We start from the raw sequence: 8666 nt of genomic DNA on the forward strand, positions 1-8666 counted from the left end.
GATATTTGCAACCACACTCATCGGAGACCCTTCCCCGCCCTAACGCGCAGAGCACACAGGGAAGGTCTTGGAACTGAGTTAGAGTGAAGCCAGTAGCCGAGGCCTGTTCTCCGATTCCAAAGCTGAGGCGCTTTGATTTGCAGAAGGGACCCACTTGGTAGCTGTTTTCTGAGTTTTCCGTATTAGTGCCCAACTGCCTGCGAGAAGACTTGGGCCCCCGGACCTCCGAAAACACTGCGTGGACTGAGGACCCGGCCGGCCGTGATGTTGTTTTCCTGTCTTTATTTAGGAGAAGGGAACAGAGGCCCAAACAGATATTGTTATTGCTAAGGAAAAACAGAACAGGAGGGAGGTTTCAGAACTGGCGGAGGGTCTGAGCCGGAGGAAAACATTCAGAAGGCGGGGATCTCAGTGACTCAGAGGACCCTCCAGGAAAAGACAAATGGACTCTTCCCCACCCCCACCCCAGGCTGCTTGTCCATCCTGACGCTGTCTTAGGTGACACTGATGCTTGAGACTCCGGCTCCTGGAGGACACGGAAACCTCAGTCCTTGGTGTGGGGAGAGGCCAGCCCTTCAAGCCCCTGCCCACATGGCTCTCAGCGGCGGGGAGGGGGCAGGGGAAGGTGGCACCAGGTCGCACTGCCTACACAGGGGGCGCTTCTGACCTGTCAGTCGGGTAGAATGCGAGCCCCTTCCCTCTCTCGGCTTTGCTTTCCCGACTCCACGGAAATGAGAGGATCAGCTCCCACCTCCTCCTCTCCGTTCCTGTGGAGCCTCCGACGTGCTCGGCTCACGATGAACCGTTAAAAAACCCCTATAGTTTGAGATGATGTACATGTTCCTCCTTATGAAATCAAAACCACCGTGTTCTAGAAAAAATTATATGTATGCACCCATGTCTCCAGAGATGACCACTGTGACATTTGGGTGTGCCCAGGTGGTGGTGTTACCTTTTTGTACACAGCTTTAATGAAATCACACTCAACTTGGTGTGCTATTGATTTACTTAGATTTGCCCCAAATTACTTTTACATTTTTTGTGAACATCATTTCAATTACTATGTAATATTCTTTCATATGGGTGTATCATAATTATTTAATTCCAGTATAACTGGGTATCTAAACGGCTCTAGCTTTTTGCTACCTATGGTCATATCACAGTGGACATATGTGTGCATGAAGATTTTTGACATTTTAGTTTATAGCCTTAGGATGAATTCCCAGAAGTATAATTAGAGGCCAAGAGTACGAACGTATTTAAGGCTCTTGATGTATTTTTCCAAATTGCTTTCTAAAAGAGTTATATTAATTTATACTTTATTAGGAGTCTATAAAAGTGTTAAACATGTCACACTCTTGCCAACAATCGATACACTGTGTTAAAAATGAGTTTTTAACTACTGGAGTCTATTCTCCTTGAAAAACAAAAATGCTACAGATCAGGCCGCCCTTGTCTTTGACCACGCCCTCCCTCTGGTTTCCTCCGCATCTGTGCGTGGATCCCCAGTGACAGCGGCTGGCTTGAGGGTCTTCCCCACCTTTTCTCTATTTTTACATACACCGATTCAGTGCACCTTTTGAGCCCGTACGCCTGCTGGTATCTTAAAAAACGTGTTCCTTTTCTCCTCTAGGAGTAGAGCAAACTTTCCCCGTGCGGGGCCGGCGAGGACATCGCTTGGGCGGTGGCCCCGGTGGGTCTGCCGCAGCCACTCCTCTGCTGGTGCGGCGCACCGGCAGCCACGGGCGATCTGGGAGTCAAGGAGTGTGGCCGTGTGCCAGTAAAGCTTTGTTGACCGAAACAGCTCGGCAGGCTGGATTTGGCTTGCAGGCTTTAGTTTGAGACCCCTGTTCCAGACTGTAAATTCCTCGGAGCAAAGGTCAGGCAGATGCCCTGCATCTCTGGAACGGGGTTGTGCACATTCAGGGGCTTGAGAATGACTGGGTAGGAAGGTTGACATTTTCAGTATTGAACTCAGGGGCTTGAGACGAGTAGAAAGGATAGGGAGGGATCATTCTGCGTGGCCTGCTCTGCACTCCCTGCACCTCAGTCAGTCTGGGTGGGGGAGGGAGAGGAGCGTGAGGGGACATTCTGAAGTGACTTGGGTTCCTTCGACCCTGGCAGTGGGAAGTTAAAGAGACAGACCGAAACCTTTCTCTACTCTCCCGCCCCTTAGCTGACCCCAAGCCCGTTTCTGCCTCTGTGGTCGGATGGGCAAGGCACATGCCAGGTGGGGTAATGTCTGCGTGTCTGCAATGTAGCTATGGGCAGAGGAACAACAACCAGCACTTGGTGAGCACTACCACGCATGCCTGTAAATTCCCAACAGTCAAACAAACAATAATGGTGTTGCCAATGATGAGGCCACTGCTGTGGTTATTCCCATTGTATAGATGGGGACAGGGGAGGACAGAGATTAGGTAACTTGCTGAGGCTCTCACAGCTGGTGATAAGTGGATTTGAACCTATGGCATCTGACTCCTGCACCCCCTGTCTAGACTGTTGTTCTGGCCACCTCTGTGGCAGACCCCCCCATTTTCCTACTCAATGTCCTTTCTACTTTTCTTCCTTAGTGTGAGGACCCCGGGCAACACGTGTGGCTGAAAAACTAGTTTTCAGTCTCCCTTGCAGTTGCATGTTGCATGTGGTCAATTAGATGTAAGTGGAAGCTCTTTGGCTACTTCTCTTTCCTGCTGCTTGGAATGCAAACACAATGACCGGAGCTCCAGCAGCCACGGCAAAGCCACCTCGTGGAGGGAAACTGCATGCTGAGAGTGGCAGAGCAGAAGCGTGGAAGGAGCCTGGAAGCTACCAGATCGGCTCTGGGCTGCCTCATTTTAGAGTCTTTCCTTTCCTTAAAAAAAAAAAACAACAAACCAACCTGAGAGAGATATAAATCTCTGTCTTGTTTAGGCCTCATCGATCAGGTCTCTCTTACAGAAAGATAAATGCAATTCGAAGTGTCAAAGCCTGGAGAAGGTTTGTAGTTTGCAGGTCTTATAACACACCAGCGATCTGCCAAAAAGAGCCCATCTGGCAGGACCCAAACTTGGGCCTCTTACCGTGTTCTCCAGCTCCTGAGTCATCAGGTGTAATGGAACGAAACGACGGGGGCAGGTGCCAGACACTGAACAGACATGGAACCCAGGACAAGGGGAGGAAATGGGCTGAAAGGGGAGGAGAAAGAGCCCCTCACGGGAGGCAGGGGTTTTCCATGCCAACTTTGAGAGTGGCAGCCACACAAGGCCAAGAGCTGAGGTTGAAGGAGCAGAACCCCAAATTATCTGTGGGTTCTGAACAGATCAGATGAAACACCATGAGCTAGAAACAGAAGACTCGTTTGTGTGTTCCAGATCCATATGGGTTGGCTGACCGTCAATAATACTGCACCCTCCCTCCTTCCTTCCTTCCACTGTCCAGCCCGCTTACAGCTGGGTGGGAACGAAGCCCCGTCGGACCCAGCCCGAGGCCCAGTGGAGGAACGCCCTGCACTTTCCCATTACAGGAGCAGCACACAAGGTCCATCGGTCCCCACACCTGCAGGGGTGTAGGGTCACTCCCTGCCACTCAGAGGTGGGGCTCAGGTCCACATTGTCGTAAGTGGGGAGTCTGAGGCTCACATACTCAGTGTCGAGGCCATGTGGGGCCAGGTGAGGGCATCTGTAAGCCCATTCCATGAGTGGACACAGACACAGCGGAACAGTTATTTCCCAACCTAAACAAAGAGGAGGAGTGGCCTGAGCTGTGCAGTTAACCTTGAAAGAAAGTCACTGACTGAGGTCACACACTTCACCCTTGTCCTCTGACAAACGCGGCATTTCCCAGTTTTCCCTTGGACGCCTCCCTATCAAGATCATCTATAGATTTCCCTTCAGTTGGCTTACTGGCTGCAAAGATAACGTAGGTATTTTCAGGCAGCCCAGAGCGGGACAGATAAGGGAGGAGAGCCAGGAAACTCGATTGAGTGACCAAGATAAATGTACTGTACCACAGGAAATCGAAATGCAAAAATAAGGACTGGGAACATCTGAAATATTTAAAAAGAGAGAGAAAAACGGGCAATCGGAGCTTTACCCCTTCATCTCCTGAGCTCCTGAATATTACAAAAGAATAGGGTGGAGAGAGTCCCAGAATAGCAACTAGCCATTTCGGGAGACAAAATGACAGGGCTGGCTTACAAATGGGATTATAATTAAGAAAGGAGGAGAAAGGAGAGGGGCTGGGGGTTTGATTCTTCACCTCTGCTCTCACTTAGGCTTTGTCTCCCAGACGCCTACCTGTGCCGTGGTGTCTGCCTCTAGGAGACCTTCGTCCTGCCCTTCTCCTCTGATGGTCTGGGAAGGAAGTCCAGCATCCTTGGTTGACAGGCATGAGGAGGGTGTTGGTTAGAAGCGAGGCATGGCTGCTGCCACCAAGAGACCCGGGCCCAGGCATAACTGAGTAGCTTTCATAAGGTGGGTGTGTACGTCTCTGTGACGTCACAGTTTGAGGAGAGCCTTTCACAGTCAGAGGGACCCGAGTTCCTGCCGTCAGGCCTTGGTTTTGTCTCCAGGGCTGAGGCCAGGCTGCCTGGTTCCAGAGCAGGGACAGAGAGCACAGAAAGGGCACATCCATGTGCCCCCAGGCTCGGGCTGGGGCATGGCACACCTCAAGGGCAGCTGTGGTGTTGGTGGGCAGCAGGCTCTGGTGAGAGCTGACCCTCAGGCTTGACCTGGGTTTCTTCTGTCACCGATGCTGCAGTAGACCAGCTGAACTGAGTCCCTGGCAAGCCGCAGGATCTAGTGGCAGAAGCCCTTCTTGGTGAAGGTGTGGCAACGTCTTCCCCCATCTCCTTGCAAGTGGTCCCCCCTTGCACCCACCCACCCCCATCTTTGCACCAACCTGGGCTGCAGGAGCTGAAACCCTCGTTTCCACTTATTATGAATGAGACGCATCATCTTTGCAGAAAGTCTCCCTTTTACCCTCCCAGACAGAGTAAACTCTAGGAGGGAAGGAGGCCAAATGAAGCCATCAGCACCTGACGGGGGATGGGACTTGCAGGTTCAGGATGGAGGAAAGAGCACAGCCCACAGACCACCCTCCCAATCAGCACCAAGGAGAATGTCTCTCTCATGGGGCTGGAGAAGGTGGTGGGGGTTCCAGGCACCAGGCCCCCACCGGCCAGGAGTCAGCCTGCTCTCCCCCAGGGCTGCTGCGGCCCTGTGCTGACTGTCAGCCACGGGCAACCTCTCCAAGTCAGTGGCTTTGGATCAGCCTTCACAGGAGCTTTTCCCGGGTGCTGCCGCCTCCACAGTCAATATGCATACGTCGCCAGGAGCTGGCTGCCTAACACCCCCTCTGTTTTCAAGGATAAAAATCTATGCAGAAAACACCCAAGTGATTCAGAGGGCACGGTCTAGCTTATCTATTTTTTTTCCTTCTTATCATCCACTTGGCGTTTGTTGAAACAAGGAAACTGTTTTCTTCCTTTAGACATGAAACATGGCCTCAGATGCCCCGACTTGCCGTCAGAAGGCCTGCGCTCTCGGGAGTCTGCGTGAAGAACTCATCCTGGCTGCAGATAGTTCGCTCCTCGAAGTCTCTCTCCAAAGTAACCCAGGAGCAGGCTGAGCATGCATTTCTCAGGACTTTGCAAGAAAGAATGTGTTTATGCTGGAAGAATACTCTCAACACTCTAACTGCCGGCGGCTCTGACTCCGCACCTGCCGCAGGGCAGCTAACGGGTGCGCAGAGCCTGGTACTTACCTTGCTTTTGTCTTCTTCAGATACAACACCTTGAAGGAAGCCACCTCCCGAGTCCCAAGAGCGCCCTTCGCTTCCTCTCCTGGCCAGTCCAGGCTCTTGTCAGGACACTTGCCCATCAATCTTAGCACTTTGCAATTTAGACGGCAGAGCTCTTTTCTCTCTTTTAAAAAAATAGAGTTTATTTTTACTTTCTATGTAAGTCACGCAAGTTCAATAAAAAAAAAAAACGGGAACTATGGAGTGACCGGGCACCTGAACGAGCTGGGCGTGCTAGGCTGCAGCAGGAACGACTCTCTCCGTCCCCGCTGGCCCTGCAGACTGGCCCTGTGGATGCTCGTCCCCTTCCTCTTGATTTTTGGATACGCCCAGATATTCACGAAGAGTCTCATTTCTTCAGGTAATAAAATGTCAAGTTCATTCTCATCTCAGACTCTCATGCAATTTCTTGGCCTGTGAGCTCAGGGGTGTGGCCAGCCCCCTTGTCTGTTTTCTCCCTTGTTCCTCGTCCCCACTGGGAGGCTGCCCTTGCTCCAGCCAGCGTGCGAGAAGGGTGGGGGACAGGGTCGAGTGGCCTGCTGGGTTTGGGTTGACTGGAACCGCTGTTCCCTGGTGTCCCCTGGGTGTGTTTCTCTTTCGGGGTCTTTGGAAACATCAGTTCCTCAGAGACCAGAGACCAATGTCAACTCCTGTCTAAGCAAGCACCCAAGGGCCAAAGCCGGCAGTGTGTGCAGGCACAGCCATCCAAAAAGGGGTCTTAGGTGGGGACACAAGGTGATTGGCAAGCCACAGAAGCTGGAAACAGGCAAAAGAGAGGAGGTCTCCGCCCCTGTGGGAGACAGTTTCTGTCTCCCAGGTTGGGAGCCCGGGTTGGAGGTAGATTATGTGGGCAGCTTCTTTGAAAGTGGCCAGGCTGGGCTGGGCAGCATGTTGATTTCCTCATGGGCCCGAGATGCTAATAATAAATCTTGCTGAACTCATCAAGGTCATTGTCTTCCTCGTTGCCATGGTCATCATTATCATCATCCACAATGGCATCCTCAACCAGGGGAACAATGAGTTTCTTTGTGTCATTAGGAGACTCCTGGGAGGGCCTGGGTTACATTCGGCCATTCCTTACCCTCTTCCTCCTGTCTCCTGGGAAAAGAGCCTTCTGGGGTCCAACTACTCTGCCGTGTTCTCTCCGCAGAGGACAGAGCGGCTGGAGGTCTCTTTCCTGTCAGTCCCCAAGGTAGACTCACCTCCCACCTTAAACCAGGGGTGAACTAACACATGAACCCAACACAGCATCTATTTATAAGCCCAGCTCACATTTGGCTCAGTGTACAAAAGGCAGAAATGCCTCCCTTCTCGCATTGTCTTAAAATTTTCAACTCAATCAAGTCTACAAGGACTCCCAAAGCTCTGAGCCTTAGGTGGCAACAACGTCCCAACTTTACAGGGATGTTAGTGCTCTCAATTCAATTTTTTTCTTTCTCTTTTTCATCTAAATGATCCAGGGGACAGAGTGGGGGTGGGTTAGGAAAGAGAGAGATCAATCTAAAATGTGGACGCTGATGGCTAATGGCCTTTAGATTGCAAAGATTGGGTAAACAGATTTAGCACACTGATTCAACATATTAATTGTTTGTTAACCTTTGCATAACCTTTAGGAAGCCTCTGAATGTGTGGATTTAAAACCCAGAGTACACTGGACGTAGTCCCAGGGCACAACCCACTTTTGCAAGGTGTTAAAACTCATTAATTTTCCATTGAAGCTGGGCAGGAAAGGGGGGTTGGGGGAACAAAGAATACCAAACAGAAAACTAATCAAGCAAATTAATGTATGCAGAAGGCTCTCTCCCAGGCTTGCAGAAATATCCATTTGTTACCTATATAAGCTATAATTACATAAAATGCAAGCGACCAAGAGATGGAGTGTGATTTAAGGGTTGAGAGAGCAAACATAATAACAATAGCGTAATACTAATAGCCATCATCACTCTAATAGTGTTGGCCCTGGGCTGACACCCTCATTTAGGGATGTCTGAGCATGTCAGCCACAATAATTAATCCTCTTGCTGTATGGTGAGGGTTGCTCGGGCCATCACCCCCTTACCCCTCAGGTGGAGAGGAGGACATCGGGATCAGAAAGAGGCTATGGAATTCAACTCACCACCTCATTCGTCTGCCCCTGTACCCTGCGAGCTCCAAACTGGAAGGGACTGGAAGCCCAGGGACAGGCCATTGTCTTAGTTCTGTGACACTTGGATGAGAAGAATGGATCACTGATGGTCTTCTGGTAACTAAATCATTCAGCCATTCAACAAACACTCTTCAGGTGAAGAGAAATCCTACGAGGCCCTTGGATCTAGTTCTTGGTCTGCAGCCTCCAAACCTTCTCCAAAGACCTTCGCTTGCCCTGTCCCTCGAGCCCTGGAGAAACAGATCACTGATTCTTTGATCACCTGGGTGTCTCAGTGTGACACCTGCGACTGTCCTCTTCTCTCCCAGTCTAAGTCCTAGCAGCTGTGATCTTATTTCGGTCTTCGTTGGGCCACCCTCCGCAGCTGACCTAAGGCTGTAGTCCCACTCCCCCCGAGGACTTCAGTGGTGTCCCTGCCTCACAGTGTCACTTCCCCAAAGTGAACTGCTACATAAGGAGCAATCCTGCAACTGTTTCTATTGAGGATGGACCTTGGAGTCTGCGCCGTGTGATCTGGCCTCCAGTGAGGTCTCCCTTGTGTCAAATCAGCTCTCTCTAGTCGGTCATTCATCTCGATGTCAACGCTGCTTTTCCTGAACGAGCTGGGCGAGAGCTAGGGCCCCTTTCCCCCATGCCGATGGCAGGAGCAGGCCCCCCAGCCCCTTCCCCAGCAGACGCCTTCTTTCCCAGTCCCTTCCCCCCTCCCCCTGGCAGCCCTCTCCTGCTTCCTGCTCCTGCG

Source organism: Phyllostomus hastatus, unplaced genomic scaffold, assembly GCF_019186645.2.
Source record: "Phyllostomus hastatus isolate PE091 unplaced genomic scaffold, TTU_PhHast_1.1 phas_contig_210, whole genome shotgun sequence".
NCBI lineage: Eukaryota > Metazoa > Chordata > Mammalia > Chiroptera > Phyllostomidae > Phyllostomus > Phyllostomus hastatus.